Source organism: Linepithema humile, chromosome 2, assembly GCF_040581485.1.
Source record: "Linepithema humile isolate Giens D197 chromosome 2, Lhum_UNIL_v1.0, whole genome shotgun sequence".
NCBI classification, from domain to species: domain Eukaryota; kingdom Metazoa; phylum Arthropoda; class Insecta; order Hymenoptera; family Formicidae; genus Linepithema; species Linepithema humile.
Genome location: NC_090129.1, coordinates 19557281 through 19577092, shown reverse-complemented (window position 1 = coordinate 19577092; position 19812 = coordinate 19557281). Strand labels below are relative to the sequence as shown.

The 19812-nt window shown below is 44.0% G+C and overlaps 1 protein-coding gene across 3 annotated transcripts in view; it reads right to left on the bottom strand.

The window, feature by feature from the left end:
• Ipk1 (Inositol phosphate kinase 1) overlaps positions 1-19812 on the bottom strand; it is a 74888-nt gene that overhangs the window by 38014 nt on the left and 17062 nt on the right. For 2 of the 3 annotated variants that reach the window (XM_067348602.1, XM_067348601.1), the window contains one exon: positions 7915-7961. The gene's annotated coding sequence lies outside the window, so the exon portion shown is untranslated. Of the gene's footprint in view, positions 1-7914; positions 7962-8648; positions 8668-19812 lie in introns of those variants that run through there. The other variant, XM_067348603.1, reaches the window with a different exon arrangement.

Below are 19812 nucleotides of genomic sequence, written 5' to 3'. Positions count from 1 at the left end.
CGTTCGCGAGTTCCTACACGATCGGTCAATCCCCGTTTCGAGCAGCGAAGACCACGAACACGCGAGAGAGATTCTCAAAATTTACATGTAATATTAATCTGCTAATCTTTTAAGGAGAAAAAAACTTTGTCGAGGATTACGACTCTGAAGCGCCTGGATTAAAGTCGAATTAACATAATATAATTCTGCACAAATATCTAGAGTTATTCTATCGCGTGTAAAAAAAATAATTGTACGAAAAAAAGAAATATTTAGTTGAATTGAATAAAGTACGCTGAAGAATGGTTAATTAAGAGCTAGGAGAAAATATTTATGCATTCTTCAGCGAGTCAAATCGCGCGATCTCACGGGGCTGATTCCCCCTTGTCCTATTTCGAAATTATAGCTAGAGAGAAGGGTTAAGACTTATGGGAGCGATGACATAAGAGATGTTTCGAGCGCACGCACGCACGGCCAGACAGGTTCGCGTTCGACGCAGCGAAGGAGACAAGGGCAGTTTTCTCGCCGCAAAAGGCTCGATCGAGCTCTTCGAGACGAGCGACTTCTTTTTCCTCGCTGTTCGGATCCCTTTTTCACTTTACGAGGGTTACCTCTCGTAAACGCGGCATATGTACGTCGTTCGTTCGCGGCAGCCATTTCACGTAGCGCGCAATATAATCAGCCGGCTTGGGCTTCTAATTTGGAACTTTCTTCCTCGAATCGTTCTCTTCAAGAAACATAAAATTAGAGGCCCTCGCCAGCTTTAGCGATCCTGAGAAAATATCGGAATACGGTTCGAAACACGCACGTGTGGGAAATGTCAGCGCTAAAAAAAGCCACTCGAATGCTCCTTTTATAAAGCGACCATCGATTTTTACATCGAAAATTCACACATTTTTCAAATTGTTTCATGAAATAAAAAACTATCGCAACAGAATTGATTTCAGTATTTTCCATACAGTTTCTAAAATGTGAGAGGCGCACTGTCTCGCTTGCGCGCATGCTAGACGGCGAGTTTCAAGCCGTATCCTAGAAACTCTATCTGAAGCCGTGCATCAGAATCGCTTCTCGAAGCGGCACGAAGCGAAGGCGGAGCGCGGAGGCCAAAGATCGACGAGCCTGGAGGAAACGAGGATCTCGATTTCTCGCTCGCTCGCTCGCGCAGCGCTTGAGATGCGGAAAAGCGGGAGGATAGTAGAGAACGCGCGCGTCTGAGAACGACGATAAATTCTCGCGTCGCGCGAAGAAAAGTGTAAGAAATTACGGTTAACGCGTGCGACATCAATTCAATGAAGTTATTACAGATGTACATGATTTCAATGACGATTTCGATCCGATCGTGAGCGTCGAGTCGGCTTGAGGTCTCAAGAACAATGATGATTTCAATTCTGATTGCGAGCGTTAGACCGATCGTATGTAAAGAATATTAGCGAGCGACTTTTGAAAGTTCTCCGCTTTGAATGCACCGAGAATGGCACGTCCCACACCGAACAATGTTGTGAAACGTTCGAGACGTTCTGAAAAGCCGTATACAATATCGGCGGCGAACGCGAATGTAGGCACGACCGGCTCGGTAATTTGCTAACATCAGGGCCATCTAACTGTTTTGCAGAGCCATCCTACTTTTCTCACAACGGCGGATCGCACGATACGGTTCAACTTCTATTCCGCGCGAGCTACAAAACCCGGCTCTCAGATCAAAAAGAAGTCGTCGACGAACATCGCGTCGAGATGAACGACAAGCCCCTTTTATCCTTTCCAGCGCTCGCGTGACGCAGCACGCGCGCGATTGCTTAATTTTAATCCGCCACTGTTAAGCATTACGCGCTCGGATCATCAAAAGTTATTTTTCTCTCATGCGGCGATACGGAGAGGCGCTTGCGAAACGTTGCCTCGCAAAGATAATCTCGCCCGCCTCTCTCGTAATCCAATCGCATTTTGTTTTCGCTCGAAATTATCCAAGTTAGAGATTGGCCACTCCATCGCGTATTGTTGCGGCCTGTTTCGTGAAATACTGTTTCTGCGCAATCAATCCGCGGCATCGCGCGGAAAAATACGGATCCGAGGCCGAGAGTCAGGGGCCAAAGAGCGTCGGCGGGCCGAGAGAAAACGGAGATCTCGATCTGCCGACCGGTCGTGCGGTCGAAAATGGAGCCCCCGCGGCCACCGTCGCCGATCGAAGGAGCCCGAGCAAGCATCAGGGCCGCCTAACTGTTCGGTGGAGGTCCGCCCTCTCTTTCTCTCTCTTTCTCTCTCTCCCTCTCTCTCTCTCCCTCTCTCTGTCTCGCCACCCCTGCCTCCCACTGCCACTATCATCGCCCGGAGGAAACTCGTCGTTCTACTTCTTTTTTTTCCTCTTCCCTACTCCGATCGCAAACGGTGCTCAGTCGCCGTCACGTATATTCGCAGTGTATAAACCCGGCCGCGCCGCCGATATCGCAAATTTTGCAATAATGAATCGAACGTCTGTTTGATCATAAATCCCTCGCCGATCTCTCAAATAGGCTGACGCGGTTTTTTTTCTTTTTTGCCAGCAGCGACCTTCGATTCGCAAAACCACGCTCGGAAAAACGAGACTTACTCGCCTGAATCATAAATCATTCTCGATCACGGCCACGGCTCAGCGTGAATTCGACTTCTTGAATAGTAAATATATTATCGCGAAATTAACGCGACATGCCGATCCGAAGGAAAATTCAAACGGGGAGAATAATATCCATCAAAGTATATTCGCGTCTCTATTTTACATGTGTTTAAGAGCGACGTTTATCGCGACTCACTGCACGCCTGATATGTTATAAATGTGTCGGTTCACGGCCGGTTTAACAATATAATCTCCATCTCATTCTAAAAAAGTAATGACCTAATGTCGCATAAAGCGTCTTGTTTGCGCGCATGAAAGAATTCAAATATACGATCGTTGCAAAATTTCAAGTTAATTACAAAATAAACAAATAAGTTTACGCATAATTAATTAAATTTTACATACAATAATGATAAATAAGATTTCATTACAGTAGCGTGTCGTAAATCGAGAAAATGAACATGATTAGAGAGCCAAAAGGATTAAAAAGATGAAATCATAAAGAGCATTCGAGAAAAACATGCTTCAACGAGCATATTCACATTGACAGATGTCGGTTCTCGTTTTGATATCCCGAGCGCTTACACGACAAAATTAATCGTTGATTCTTGTTCGAACAGCGACACGCGTTCCAAGTATGTATAAGGCACCACCGATCGATAAAATCGGACAAAGTCGGCTAACACGAGTCGCGAGGACTAATCAGGTATCCCGCGGAATCTCGGAGGCGTACGTTTCGGTACGAGACTTTCTCTCTTTGCTCGCTATAGTCAAGTCGAAATAACATCAAGCCGTGAGCGTGAACTCTTGGAAAGTCGCTTATTTTGTTTCTTTGTGCACGACAGCCCGAAGGCGACGACGATACGACACCGATCCTCACGTTCTGATCTGGAAAGCGTCGTCCAACAATTTCCAAGATTATCGGAGTGAAATTTCGATTTAGAAAATTTTTTTCTATTTATTCTACTGCATGTAACAATAAATTGTGCTCGAGTTGACTGAAACCTAAATTCTCAATTGTCGAAAATGCTAATTTTTTCTTTAGCATGTACTTCTTTACATTATCTTAATATTTTAATAATTTTCAACAATACATCTCGATGCGAATGCAAGAGGATACCTTTTTACGAAATTACTGAAAATATATACAAACGCGAGGAAAATGTAGCAGTAAAGATATTATGCTTTTGAACATCTACACGGAGGAGGAAAATTAATTTCTGTCTGCAAAAATGTTGAAGAACATGGCCAATTAGGAGAGACCAGGGAGCACGGGAGGACGCGCTGGTTTCCTGGAGCGAAGGGGAGCGGGTAAAAAGTCACCGTCGCGTCGTCTCTTCGAGAGGACGAGGCCCCGTTATCAGGATGAATAACGGTGATAATAATCCGTTCTCAGCGAGCCGTTTATTAAAAGTACTACAGTAATGCTGACGTCGTGCATGAGAATGAGATCGAAACGTTGCGCGGAACTCGATAAAGTCACAAAAATTTATTTTATCTTATGCCTTACGGTTATTACATATTTTTACTTATTCCGGAGAATCCTTTTAGGGAACAAGATAAATCTTACGTTTCCTCTCGTCTTTCTGTTTTCATATAATTGGACAATAGTTATTCCTTCCAAATGTGAAGACTGAGTAATAAATTACACGTAAAATATACAAAGGTTACGACGGACGGGTCGAGGGCAGAGGCGAATTATCCTTTATCCGAGGGACACAAGCGGTACATAATAATGTAATCCGCAAAAGCAATACGCCATATTTAAAGTAATAAGCGGGTAGGGCAACGGAGGTTTCCAGCTCGTACGAAAGCTCTTGAAGTTGCCAGGAGGAGACAAATCATCGTTGCCGGGCGCGCACCGGTGTGCGTTGCCGTTATATTACTTTAGCCTTGGCTCGCATTCGTTCGACGCGAACTTTGTGAAGGCGACGATACGAGAATTTAATGTTCGCCTTTAACACACTCGGGACCACGGCGTGTGTCAATCGTCAGTCGCGTGAAAGAGAGAGAGAGATGCAATAGCTTTTTTCCTGACATTAACATCAAACGTAATCTTTATTTCGGACTGAAAATAAAAATCGCAGCTATATTCGGCATCGAGCACGAAAAAAAATACGAGCACGAAATAAATTGGATGACAGCTTATACTGTAATAAATCGAATTTCAAACAACGTGACGACCTTAAAAGTTAAAAATGAATAAGTTCTCGATATAAATATACCGCGATATGTAAAAAGCGACACAATCGTGAGAGCTTCTATTCCACGATGGAAACATATCGTTATAGAAACGATAGAATTCTATTTATACCTAAAACATCAATGCAAAGTATCGGCATAAGTAAGAACTTCTTTCGCGCACGAGTGTAGAGCTGTAATGACGGTGAATGCAGGAGGCTTCGTTGCTAGCAACACTTAAATAACCACATAAAAATTTCTACGATTCACGTGCGATCGATAAGACTCGTCTTAAGATGTAAAATAATTAATTTATACTTCCTGAATGCACTAAAGATTTTATAGTTTTCTGTTTATAGAAAAAGAGAATTATTGGAGAAAATTTTCAATTTTACAACATGTGAAACATAAATATTTGGTTTAAACGATACAAAGCTTACATAAAAGTAAAGTGAACAATGATACAGCGGGCTTTAATATTTTACAATTCGTGATCCAACTGAGCAACATTCGCGATATTTTTCGGAGAACTAATTTGACGTCCATTAATAATAAGAGAGACAAAATTCTGCATCGTATTTTAGCGGCGAGTGGGCGACACGCTTTCGAACGGCCGCGGCTGAAATCCCGCGCGACGACGAGAGGGTGATCGTTCGCGATCGTTCGATTAGCGTTTCGAGGATTCGATTATGTCATCCACGGAGATTGGCTGGAACGAGCTCTCGTTCGGAGCAATCAATTTTTATTATTAATAATTCGCCATTCACACCCCACGTGAGCCCGTGACCTATTGCGAACCCTTCCCGCGCTTCATTTGCGTCACGTGTCTATTTTATATGCGGCCTGTCTGTCGCGCCGTCGCAAAATCAATCCCGCCAGGATTTTATTTTTAAACAAAATGCTCAAACGAGTAACGTTCTGCCTATCAGCGCGCGAGAGAAACGACACCGCCGTCAATTTGTTGTTCGCAGGTTACTTGTAAACAAAGTCGGCGACGTGCACAGCCAATAAAAACGCCGTGACGCCGATCCGCGCCGTGACAGTCTATTTATCGATAATGCATCCCGTGCGAAAAGCATCCGCGAAATTGAACATTACGTCGTACGACACGCGATGACTTTTCGAATCTCGCAAATAGAACGTTGGGAATTATTTATATCTTCAACGCAGACTTTAAAAACGCGTGAAAGCTTTCCCGGAGATCCCGCGAATAATGAGAAAAGGAAAAAGAGAGAAAAACAAGTGCGATTGTTAAGTGCACCGCGGCGGTCGTCGAACTTGCAGTAAAAGGTTCGCGCGAGCTCGCATCGGGCGCTACCGACGCATTTTACCGCTTTTCCCACGGCCCCTATTCTACCGCCTGTGCTCGCCATTTCAGCTGTGTCGCGGTGGCAGAAGGAGACCAAAGTCGTTTCGCGAAGGAAAAACTCGCGAGGATAACGACGGTGCATTCGATCGCCGGACGAGAAGCGACAAGCGGGTCGAGCGCGGAATTATTCAGCGCGACATCGATCGCTTCGCCGATGGACAACAGGGATTGTCGCGGAACAATGGTTTCAGATTTCTACGAGTTGCTTTTAATCTATCATCCACCGATGATGGATCGGTGATTTTTTAAGAAATTTTTTCGACGGATAAATTTTTCGCAGACTCGACACACAGATCGAGGAGCGGAATGAGAAGAGTATCCTGCCTCGAAAAATGCCTTGAGCGACGAAGATTCGTTCGTAGAAACGTTTTTCTCCGTCCAATTCCTCGAGCGAGCGATGACGGGCAGAGAAGATGGGAATCGGGATCCAGAGTGTTCCTCTCGCGCTCGAAACGAGCATTCTGCTCATCCCGAATCAGAATTCGTCGAGCTCTCCGCAATTTCGTAGGCTTCATCGCCTCGCGGCGACGCCGCGGAGAGCCTGCGGGCGTAGCGCGCATTACGTTCGTTTACATAATTTTATTGGAGAGAATTTCGAAGCTTGAAATAGGTATGCCAGCGATACTACTCGACGTTTTCAAATACATTGCATTCACCGACATGAAGGATACAATATTTGTAAAAATCATTCGTTGCTTTTCTCATTTCATTTTTTAATTTTAAATATTAAAAAAATTTGGAAATTTATGCATTCAATAATTTTTCCAAGATCATTTATCAATCTATCACAGATTAAAAGTCGTTCGACAGTTGAGAAAGATGCACTTTGCATTTTCTCACGTCGAAATTTATTCACACGCCGCCGAAACACAAATCGTAGATCTTAAAGCGAATCGAAACGCGCGCTATCTCAGCGCATTCGCGTCACCAGCGTTAATCTACGAGGTTGCTTATATCAGTTTTAACAGCGTGCGAGTGTTTACACACTCTAACGAATAATTCTCCATTTATTTGCGGATACCAGAAGTGAAAACACGGCGCTTGTTGCGCGTCACAATTCGCAATTTGTTCTCCCGCCGGAAAAATTTTTTTCTTTCGTTCTTTTTTCCACCCCTATCGATTGACTGATATCAATGTCGCGATGCAACGTGATCTCGTATCTCGTGTAATCGCTGCACGTGGTGAACGTATATATTCTCGCTCGCACGTGGCGAGCTCTCGCGACAACTCAGCGCTCCGCGCGCGCAAAAAGCGGAATTATTTATATCGTATTGTTATATAACTATATATCAACGAACAATTTGTAACGTAACGGGTATCGGCAATTTCCATAGCCGTTATTTACAGTTCTCTTTTTCCGTTTAATTTGCCAACGCGATGCCTTGCAACAGCTATTTTACGTAACAAATAAAATCGTCTCCACCTCATTATCCACGTAATCGACAATATCGAGGATTTTACGCGAAAATACATAATTTTGCTCTCACTCTGCATTATTACTTGAATTACATTTTAATGTAAAGCGTTAATCTTTAAATAATGGCGCAGAATCCCTGCATTGTTTAATCAGCTTTAATGAGCATCACGTATTTTTTCCGCAGTTCTCGAAATATTTATAGGGATTGCATATGTCGCGCATATAGCGAGCACCGAACATATAGATCTCTAAATCTCTTCAAACCTGTTCGCGATCATTTGAAGTATGCAAAAAATAAGCAAGAACGTAGATGAATTACGACTACGCGATACCCATTACGACACAACACATATCATCGATAAAGAATTAATGCAAAAAACTCACCCGCGGCAATGCTGCGTCAGAGGCAAGCGGTGCTCCGTCCTGTTATCCTGCAAATAATATTAATTTTTAGCTGTTTTGCAAACTAATTTCGCCTACAACAATTTAATAAAAATATATTGTGCCACATTAAACATGTACTAAAATTAACGTAAAAAGATGATTATTTCTCTTTCTTTCTCATTTCATCTCCTTAAAAAAACAAGCTATTATACCTAATTTCATGATTAACGGTAGTTTGTTCGATCTCTCAAACGATTATGCCGCAAACATTGACATGCGTGATATTTTTAGTCGTGGAAAAATACGTAATCCTGCCCCGGCGTACGCAACTACGCAGCTGACATAGAAAAGAAATCGATCGGCAAGAATTCGCGCCGCTTATGGCTACGAGACGCAAAGGAGCGCGGACGAAGGACGGCTACTATTTAAATTTCGACCTGCGCGTAAATCTTCGCCGCGCGATCTTTCGACTTTGATTATCCGCACGCTCGTTAAGAATAATACTAATTATTCTTAACAAGCGCGGAATCTGATTAAATGCGACTGCTATTATCAATCCAGTGTAATAACAACAGGAAAAGGAGAAATATATTTCTCGCTTACGCTTCACATGCAGACTCCCGAAGCGTAAACATTCGCGCGGATGTAATATATGCGCGTAACAAGCACGATAATTCATTATTTCTCCGTTCGCACGATTTTTTCAGAAGATTACGTGTCCACAGGACCTTTACCTCCAGCCACGTTCTCTCGCACCAGCGTTGTCACATCATCCTCGTCGTCGTCGTCGCGTCGTGTCGCGGGAGCTCATGCATTTTAACGACGATTTTAAAATTGTAATTCGTAGCCGTTCGATAGCCTGAAAAACCGATCGGTTCCATCGCATAATTTCACGGTTCGCGTGCGTGCGTACGTGCTTTTCCCCGGAGACGCGCGCCGTGGAAACGCGCACGGCGACGGGAAACTGTGTCGACCGTTTTCGCGCCCGATTGCTGTTGCAGGAGCGAAGGAGAGCCCCGAAATAAAATTGCTAAAAATAAATGACTTTCGTGCCGGCCTCGTCGCTTTTCATCCGCGGCGTTTTTCATCGATTTTAAGTATAAGCAATTCAATGTTCTCCCATGTGCTGCTACATACGCCGTGTGTGTTTGAATAACAACGCGTTTTTCGTATCCCGGGGAGTCCTTTAAAAGCGGCGTGTATGATTTACGTAATTTTGTTGCAAAAGAACGGAAAGAAGAAAGCAAGCAAAGAAGAGAAAAAGTAAGGAAGATAATTAACGGTTTCGATTGACTGGAAATTATATAATTAACAAGCAATAATTAAATACCCTGTCATTATCTTCGTTATTAACGTTATTGTTGTGCAAGCTCGTTGACGATGCTTTCGTTTTGTGTTGCGTAAATGTTACGTCACGCCATACGGTAATTACCAATTACCGCGTGTATATTGGATTATCCAAGTGCTTTAACAAAATATTACTGCGTCGCAAATGAGTCAAATTGGCAATTTGGTCGGGCGAAGATTCGAAAATACGCGTCGCGATGTGAATTAAAAAAAATCGCGTTTGATATCGCCGCGGTAACATTACGTATACATATCGTGCATATCGATCGCAAACACAATGTCGGGCGCGGCTATAACTCGCCTAGAAGCACATCTCGATGGAATTATAAATAGTCGACCCCGATTCGAATGCGTTTATCGGCGGATTAGCGATTTTATTGCCGGCACAATGTATCGCGCCTTCCGACAGGCCGATGTGCGATAATCGCCCCCGGAGTCGGCGATGTGCAATTAACGTGACGTACCGTAACGGCGACGAGTAAATTTCTTTGACCCGAACTAATTGGACGGCACTCGTGGATATCGCTCGATTTTTCAGCGGCCCTCCGCGCGATACGCGCGATGAATGTGCGCGCGGCGAACGGTCGCGATCCGGAAAAGACGTGAAACGACGAGAAACGCAATCTCGCGACAACGGAATCTTTCCGCGGCCGTAATTCTCCTCAGCTTCCGTAATCCACGTATGCACCGTTAGCGTTGTGTTTAATTATGACTTGTGACCGTTCCTTACGGTTAATGGTGTAAGTGGAACAAAAGACCTTTCCGCGGCGGGACGGCGATAAATGCAGGCATCGCGAACGGCTTTGTCCATTAACGGACACGCCGCGATGGCGGTTCGCTGCTTTCGCGGTTTGTTAGCGCAAACGATGCCGGGGAATGGCGAATGTCGGATCGTGACGGCATCGATAGCGGCTCCGCGCCGTTTCCGGTTAAGGGAGAGCCGAGTAAGGTATAAGAACGGATCGCTCTCGAATAAAGGAAAGAAAAAAAAACATTTGCGCGACACAAAAACGACGAAAAAAGCGCAGCTTTCTAAATTATTTGCAAATTACCGCGGTTGTCTTTATGCGAAGATGAGCTTTCCAGCTCGATCTCGGCGACCGCCGTATATGCAGTCATAAATTCCGCCGTTTCTCCGCGCGTCTGTAATCTGCGTGGCGCGTAATTCAGGCAGATTGCAGGCCTCGAGTGATGACAGTGCCTGACGCTATACGATGCCGAGAACCGAATATGGCTCGCATTAATGCACTTATACCGATCAGACTTTATTCCCGTTCCTCGGCAGAAATTCTGCTGACCGGGAAACGGCAATTTACCGGATACCTTATACACCTACACGCGTATTTGCGATCGTCTACAACGTCGGAGCATCCGAACCAATGTCAGCGCGGTGTCGCGTTTCTCTATAAACGGCCCGAATTTTCTTACGGCGAGCATTTGATATAATTTCGTTGAACACGTCAGACACGTTTGTCGCCGCGAATGTCGCAGCGGAAATTCCGTCTGGGTTGGCGTCGCCGCGATACACGCCAATGCGAGGCGGCGCGGCAAAGATCCGGATGCTGTGTCGACTTCATTCACAAAGAACGCATATACGGAGTGGCGTCTGTCAAGTGTGAAAGTCTCGCGCGACTTGCCTTTCTAAATTAAGCGTCAACTCCAACATTACCTTTTTAATCCTTTCATTTCACGTTTCATTTCTCAATATTTTTAATCATTAAGTTCTCAACGAATTTCATTTTAATTTATACGATTGCAAAATCACCGAAAAGGTTTAAGAGCAATATTTTTTGCTTTTCTGTTTTATTTATATTTTAAGATTTCAACAACTTTCGCCCGCCACATTAATAGATATAATTTATAATTAATCTTCGTCGGTCGCAATGGAGGGAGCAAGCGCAAGCTTAGCGATACTAAATTACGCGGAGCACCCTGTATATGTTTATATACTGCGTCGGAATATAAATAGACGCTTATGACGTAGCCGAAGAGTCGGAGATCCACGAGGTCTGCCCCCTCGACGAAAACAACATGGCAAGACGAGACGCGATGAGATACGAGGAACGTGTATAGACGCTGTATCCTCGACTCACTGCCAGTGTGTGCGAACAAAGCGCAACACACGCATGCACGCGGTATCCGTTGTGCGCGCACGCGGCTGAAAACACGCGTTTGCATACGCCAGGAAGAAGCGCGGAGAGAAACAATCGATTTGGAAATCTGCAAATACGTGATAATACGAAATAACTAGTATCGATGAAGCTGATTATCACGTCGCGGCGAATTACATTAAGCGACGCAGCGCGACGTGTCTTTTCGCGTACACAATTCGCGACGCGGTTGAGTAGTTTATAATTTCGCAATTCGCAAACTTCGTGCACGCTTCGTTTACATTTCTCTTTAGCGAGGCTACTTCAAATCGGCGGCTTTCGCCGGGGCTCTCCTCACCCTGCCGCGCTCCGCGCGAGATCGTAAACGGAAGAGGCTCTTATCGTGCGTTATCTCTCTTTACATGCGCGCAAGCATTTTTTTCCACCGAAGAAGTCAGCGCGCTGCAAAGATCAAATGAATCTCTCCTTCGCGTTTTGTCGCGTAATAAACCGCGCACGAATTTTTTTTATCGCAGGAAGCATGTAAGTACCGCCTCTTTATCACCGTGTTTGTGCGTCACGAACGACGAGGACGCTCTCGAGCGACCACGTCGATAGCAATAATATTTGATTGTCGAATTAAGGCCTGGCGTGGCCCGTACGATAAAGAGAGAAACGAAACTGCGTAGTTTTTTTTTTTTTTTTTTTTTTTTTTTTGAAGCGGTGCCTTTTATCGCGCTGCGAAAAGCGACTTCACGACGACGAGTCGTGTATAGACAAACTGTAACAAAAGAAGCATTTTTCATTCTTCCCGTTGTAACTTTGTACTCGCAGCTATACCTAAGTATCTCGTGCCGCCGCGCCTCTTTGTACTGATCCTTCACGACGATGCCCTTTTCGTATCCGTGAGCAAACTTCTGGCGGAGCGAGTTGCGAAAGATACGCAGCACGTATCTGCGATAAATGATTGTTTAGCGACGGAATTTGTTGCAATACTCGGTTGCCGCGACCATTTGTCTCTTGATACGTGCTACATGTGGAAGTTGGCATTCGCCATACTACGATGATTGCAAAAAAAAAACACGATGTGCAGCATGGCGGGACGTATAACGGCGGGATAGCTTTAAATCTACTTAGACGGTCATTAGCGTCAAATCTCGTCGTAACTCGCAGTTAAAAGCGACGATATATATATATATATATATATATATATATATATATATATATCTTTCTCTCTCTCCCTCTCCTTCGAGAGAAACGTAAAAAAGAACGATTGCTTTCGACTCGACGGGAAATTCATAACGGAAAGCCGGTAATTAACCCCTTGGTACCGTGAAAATTCCACTTAATTCAACGCAACGTGAATTAAACTTTCATATTAGCGCGCGTAACGTGAATTAAAACCGCATTTCTGTGCTAATTATTATTTCATTTTAATCTCATGTAAATATGCATTATGCTCTAACGGGTGGTTTTATAAAAAAAAAAAAATTATCAAAGGAGAATTTAATGAAGAATGTGAAATTAATTACCAATGTTCGATATACGCTACTACGACGCGTTGAAAATTTTTGCGTACCAATAATATCCATTTTATAATTTATCAAGTTACTTTAAAATAATTATATTCGGAAAACGTGTTTCAAATCTTATCGAAGAACGATAATAATTCGCGTCGCCGTCCCATGTGAAAACGTTTCGCCGACGAAAGAGGCGGGCAATAGAAAGGACCAGGAATGGGTGGAATATGTGAGAGGATACACGAAGAGGGAGGATTACATATCCACGAAAAAGAAACGTGGGGATCCGGCCGCGATGGAGAATGCCGACGTCCTTAATCAAATTCGCCGTTCCAATAACGAAGCCATTCTGGGATACGCCGAGGGGTAGAGTGTCTGGAGAGGATTTCACTTCCGGATAGTCGAGTCGCGACGGATCGACGGCGCTTCGAATTCTGGCAGGTGAAGTTAGAACGGCGATGCACGAGGATTCGAGAAACATCAATTTCCCACCTCGTGTCGTCGACTCCTTGCAACGTTTGCATTTCCAATTTCCTGCCTCCGTGCATTCGCGTTGGTCACGGTTACCAGAGCAAGCGAAAGGTAGGCAGAGAGGGAGAGGAGGAGAAGGAGGAGGGGGGAGAGAGAGAGAGAGAAAGAGGAAAGATTTATTGAATCTGAGAAGTGCCGGGACAAATAGAACCGCACAATGGATATAAACTACATGAGAAAACATGATTACGTAGCCAATGCAATGATTCATAAATTAAAAAATGTAAAAATCGGAAATAGGATAAATAGATAAAAAACTTAGGTAATTTAGATAATATATATCGAATATTAGTAGGAAGAATAGAGAAAGCCAATAGGCGGGTGAATCGGTAAAAGAGAAATCGGAGATGAGTCAGAGTTGAAAACTTTAGAGAAGCACGAGAGAAAAGAAAAGAAAGGATTGCTTTTCAAGAGAAGTACAGTAATAAACATTATTATTTGTTTAAAATATATACTCGGCTTCACAACCTTACAAAAAGTGGAAAATCACGCTTTTCCGTGTTTCTCAGTGCTTCTCGCTTCTCGAAGCAAATGGAAAATTCATGAAGATAATTAAAACACGAGGATAAAAAGAAAAAATTAAAAAGACTTTTGAGTTTCTCTCAAGTCATGCCGGAGGAATTTTTGAATTGCTTTAAAAAAGATAGCAAAGCTGCGGGTATCCGCGGAGAGCGAACAAAGCAAAGTCCTAGTAACACCGGAGAGCCGAACATATTTATGAGAGAACCCTCAGCACAAGAAGAACCACGCACATTCCGTTCTTCCACCCTCGAGAAACATCTGTCGGGGGTGGCAAACCTGCGCGATAAGCAGCGTCCTTTTTTTCTTTCTCGAATCCAGCGCGGACTCAAGCTGAAAAGTGTAGCTTTCGGCGCGAGAGCGCAGAACAATTGTATTACACTCAAAAGGCACGGGCAGTTTCGAAGAAAATGGATTTCCGAGAAATCGCCGTCAGGATTTTCGAACGTAATCGTTGACTCATCGAACCGAACCGTTCGTGATTATCTTGCGTTTTTTTTTTTGTCCCTTCGCAGACACGCGCCTCCCCGCTGCGGGCGCGCTCGGCGAACAAAGGCTTAATTACGGAACAGCGTTTAGCTCTAATTAAAAACGCGGAGAATAGACGACGCATTCGCGATATCCAGTCGTTTCGCGCACGCTTCCCTCTCACGAAGCGGAGCGCGCTCGATTGTTCCGGGCGCAAAACGCTTGGGCGATCGTGTGATAACCTTTCACGACGAAGATTGCAACGAAACGATCCGGATCGTGCTTCACAATGGAGAGACCAATACGAGCAGTGCGGAACCTGCGTGTAAAACCGTGACCCGAACTGGCATGCACTTAAGTAAACGGTATAAGAGGTTCTAAAGCCGGTTCTAACATGTTCCAACAGGCTTGGGATACCCGCTTTTTGTTGAAGCAAAAGATGAATCTTCCAATGGGGGAGTCGACGAGACGAAGGGCACAATGACGTAGCGAAGGACGAAGAAAAAATAAAAAGAGACGCACCGGGTGTCCCGAAAAACCGCATCTATACACCAATTTCTTTAACAACAAACGAATCCGTAATTATCTCAAATTTTCTTCATTTTTGCAATTTCAGATTTCCTTTCCAAATATGGCGAAATAAATTAGACGACTGTACATTGTAATGGTATTTTATATACGCGAAATTCTGTTATTGCGGAGAAGAAAGGTATAGAAGCTGGTCTCACAATTCATTCTCATCACTCACTGCTAATGCAGCGATTATTGAGGATTAAGAGGAAATAGAATGATGTTTGCTGGCGGGTGCCCTTTGAATCGGCAGCACCGTGCTGGCGAAGTATTGGCGAAGTATTGGCGAAGTATTGGCCTACTCGAGAGTAAAGAGCGAATAAAACAGAATACACGTAACTGCCCGAACGCCCGATGAGTGTCGAGGTGTCCCTTATCTTTCCGTGCGAAGTTTTACATGAAACTGAAATTAAGCCCCGTCTTCACTTACCGCGCTCCGTGTCGTAAATAATCGAGCGGAAACGATTACGAACGGCAAATAGCGGCGCCACGCTATAAATTATTTCGGCGGAGACTAAATTAGGTCGTCGATCGCGTACCTGCGCGAGAAATTTTACGTTCAAATTAGCATCGGACGCACCAGTCTCGCTTCGTCATCGGGACACACAATCGTGTCGCGCACGATCGAGCGCGGAAGAAAGACAGAGAGAAAGAGAGAAAGACGAAGAAAAAGAGAAAGACGGAGAAAGAGAGCCCGGGAGAAATTGCAAAACAAAATAACGAGGCGTGCGCGGGCGGCGACGTAAATATGTCTGCTCCACGTCGGAAATATGTATTAAGTTAGGTCAGTAGCTGCGCGCTCGGGCGATAATTTTTACGCTTACGTTAACGCTAAAAACGGCTCCGCCAGTCGATAAACGGGCCACGTATATCGGCGGCCAATATATAAAGTAGATCGACGCACCGGTCTATCTAGCGGATAACGTAGCTGATCCATGTCGAAAACAACAAAGTCGAACGGCGTCCTCGCAAAAAGCGATTGCACGGTCTAAAGATAAATCGAGCAAACGCGGTTGCATTTGACGCCGGCGGAAAGTGGATTCTAGATACTTGTCGAGGAAAGTTTCCATAAACGCGCGTTTATAAAGAGCGCCGGGGATAGGAATATTCTCTCCGATTAAACGTGATGCGACTGGATATAGCGCCTAAATGCGATTCGATTTTAGCGGGGGTCTCGAGTGTGGGCAGAAGCGAAGAACTGGAGCGCCCCTCTTTACAACGAGAGCCCCACCTCGTCTCTGCTTTCACCCGGTCGCGCAGCTGCCTCGTTTCCTCGCCTGCGTGCAGAGCGACGTACAATGGGTGCTGCCGATCATTCGAAATCAATGTTTGATAATTGCTAATCGCGTAGATCTCACACTGATTTATATTCAGCACAGCCGAAAAAAATAAAACCTGAAGCGAGTGGACGCCATTGAGAAAACACCGAATCGAATTAATGCGGAATATTGAAACGCTGTGTAATACGTACGTGGTCGGACTCCCGCCTTAATAACAGTGACGTCTCAAGGCGAGCTCCGAAGTGTGGCAATCCCGCGAGGTGAAAATCGCGCTTCGTACCAGCCGAACCGCGCGCGCCGCGTCCAAATTTCAGTCGTGACGAAAGTATTTCACGTGCATAATTTTTAAAATTAGTTTCTTGAGAAAAACAGAATGCCGAGATATCTAAATATAAATAAATAAGAAAGTTTATGCACATAATTCCCGTGTTGTTTTTTGCAAAATAATGCCGGCGTATCATCATTATCGCGCTCATAGTTGCTATTAATCATGAAAATATATATGAAAATATATTCTCTACTTTATTCCACATGAATATATTCTACGCAAACAAAAAGCGGAAGGCGATGATAATGATCCGTTAGCACTGGTCTCGCCTTAAGGACGCCTTTAACGAAGCTATTTAATTTGAATGATATTAAAAGCAGCGCCACGCTCGCTCGAGTCAAGACATAGACCTATTGAATACAAATCAGTGTTTACAATAAAACGAATTTGTGAACGCGCTATCACCTTGGTCAAATTTCACATCACGCTAATTCTCATTATAACAATCCGTCCAGTCGGAACGCGCGCACACGTCTTCTGCCATTGGCGAGTCTACGGCCTCTCCGTGAATTTAAAAATATAATAATAAATTCTTGGCACGACGAAATTGTTTTTCTCGTAAAATTCCACTTTTGCATACAGTCACGAATCGCTGACGTTCCTGTTCGGATTTATCGATGTCGAAATATTTTAATCCTCCTCGCGCATTGTAAACAGAGAGGAGGAACAGGTTTAAAAATAATACGCCCAGGTATTAATTTAACGACGGGTTTTTGCACGCGAAATTGTTGCGTAGCGCGTCGCCGCGCCTAATCTCGGTAGGAAACGACTTTTTCGCGCGGAGTTATCGGCGCGATAAAGCTTCGGGCGCAGCTCCGCGAGCTTGACCGCAATGTGTGTTATCAGTATCTCGCTGCCAGATGCCAAACGCTTCGCGCCAACAAGTTTACACGCGCGCGGCACAGCTAATCGCGGTAATCTAGCTTAATGTACTGGAGAGAAGTAGTTTCGGGCTAGCCGGCGGCGATTGTTGCGAGAGATGCGCCCGGCGCATCAGCGTCCGCCACACCGAATTTCCCCATTACGGTCCGCATAGCGGTATATACCGGTGAATATCGTAGCGCAACGCGTAATAAACGTTACGCAAAAGCGCAATGAGAAGAGATTTTCAACGGGAGTTACGAGCGCGACGATAAAATGTCCGCCGAGTCGAGTCCGCGTCGCGGCCATGAAAGAGAGACTTTGAGGGGAGAACCTGTTTTTGTGGCATACGAGGGAAGTTAATCCGTCCCGTTGTATGAAGACCCTGAGTCGACAGACAGACAGACAGCCAGCCAGCCAGCCAGCCAACCAGCCAGCCAGCCAGCCACCCCCAAAGGGCTGCGCGCGACAAGATAATACGAATAAAACGCGATTATCCCCGTTGAACAATGAGGAAACCGGAGTCATAAGATATTCAAACACAATTTCCATTGTCTTTAGTTTACGCAATTCCCTCGTCTCGTTCGACCGTCGCGTTCTTAATTAAAAAAAAAAAAAGAGGAAATAAACATTTTGCAAATGGAGAATGCAAATTCACCAACGATTCGGCGGTAATTAATAACGTTAAATATTTCAATATTCAAAATAAATGGCATTAATTGCCCTTAGAGACCAAATTACGTCTCATTATTGCCACATCTGTAATTTGTGTGAGGCCAAGCATGATTATTAACGCGTTGTGGTATAATTACTAATGTATTTCAGGGTGTATTATTAAAGCCAACGCGATTAATCTCTCATGGAAGGCAAACTAATCATTTTGGTTACATTGCTATGCGTAATTAATATGAAATTAGTATTGAAAATCAAACGGGCCGCAATATTTATGCGGCGAAATTAAATAATTGCATTTAGTATGGTATTTTCACCTCACACTTACAATGCAAATATAATTATTCGCAGGAGTGCGCTTTGATTAATCGAATCGAATATTTTATCGATTCGCTTTAAAATCTCTTAAAATTTATGAAAAATTTTATTTATTTAGTGTTTGATACAAACATAATAACAAAAAAAAAAAACCTCCCGAAAAAGGCTAAAAGAATAAAACGCGAATTTATTGATTTAAAATATCTTTAGATAGAGAAAGAGGGAGAGAGAATTTCTCAAAACATTTTAAATTCGCGAGAATTTCTCACAGGTTACTGAATTATTGTGTTTCTCATCTACTCCTCTTTCAACCGGTTTCAGAAAGCGACCGCGCAGATACGATCGAATATTTTATCGATTCGCTTTAAAATCTCTTAAAATTTATGAAAAATTTTATTTATTTAGTGTTTGATACAAACATAATAACAAAAAAAAAAACCTCCCGAAAAAGGCTAAAAGAATAAAACGCGAATTTATTGATTTAAAATATCTTTAGGTAGAGAAAGAGGGAGAGAGAATTTCTCAAAACATTTTAAATTCGCGAGAATTTCTCACAGGTTACTGAATTATTGTGTTTCTCATCTACTCCTCTTTCAACCGGTTTCAGAAAGCGACCGCGCAGATACGATCCGTTGTCTCTGACGAACACGCTCAAGATATACGTTCTCTATTTCAGAAAAAAGGAAAAAAAACTGAGAACATGCGCTATATTGTTTCCTTTCCCTCGTTTCTTATATACGCGATATCTCGGTGCGACGCGTAACTGCGCCGTTGTCCCCTCGAAGGATCTGCGCTGCGTAACTGCGCGCGAGGCAGTAAATTTTTATTGGAGCAATATTTTTCAGTCACCGTGCAATTTGTGCGTGCACGCCGCGAAAATATCGTAAAAGATTTTAAGATTTATAAACGCCGAGAGAAAATTAAAGGCAATCTTCGCGCGTTATGACGCGAGAGCGGACGCTAAATTACGACATTAAGCTAAACGCGACGAATCTGAGGATTGCGAAATTTCGCCGTTTAACCGCGTGTTTTTCATGTTTCAAGATGCGGCGCGTCGCAGGTGCCGACAGAACGGCGTCTTGAAACTTGATATCACACAAATTTCCCACTATAATGTCGCTGGGAAAATAAAGAAGGAAATAAGAGACGAGCCTAAATATTCGGGCGCGCACGTACTTCGCGTTCGACGCTGGTTGTGGATTGCCTTTTACCGGATGGCAGCTGGCTGCAAGGGCCAGATGTTGGTCGTTAATGGACTGTACGAGTCTCAAAGTGGCACCAGACCCGATCCCCCGGATGCCTAAAGTTCGTCTACGAGACAAAGGACCGACAGATCTCGCTGGAAATAAGAGAGCGAGAAATCATCGTCGAAAAAGAAAAAAAAACAGAATATC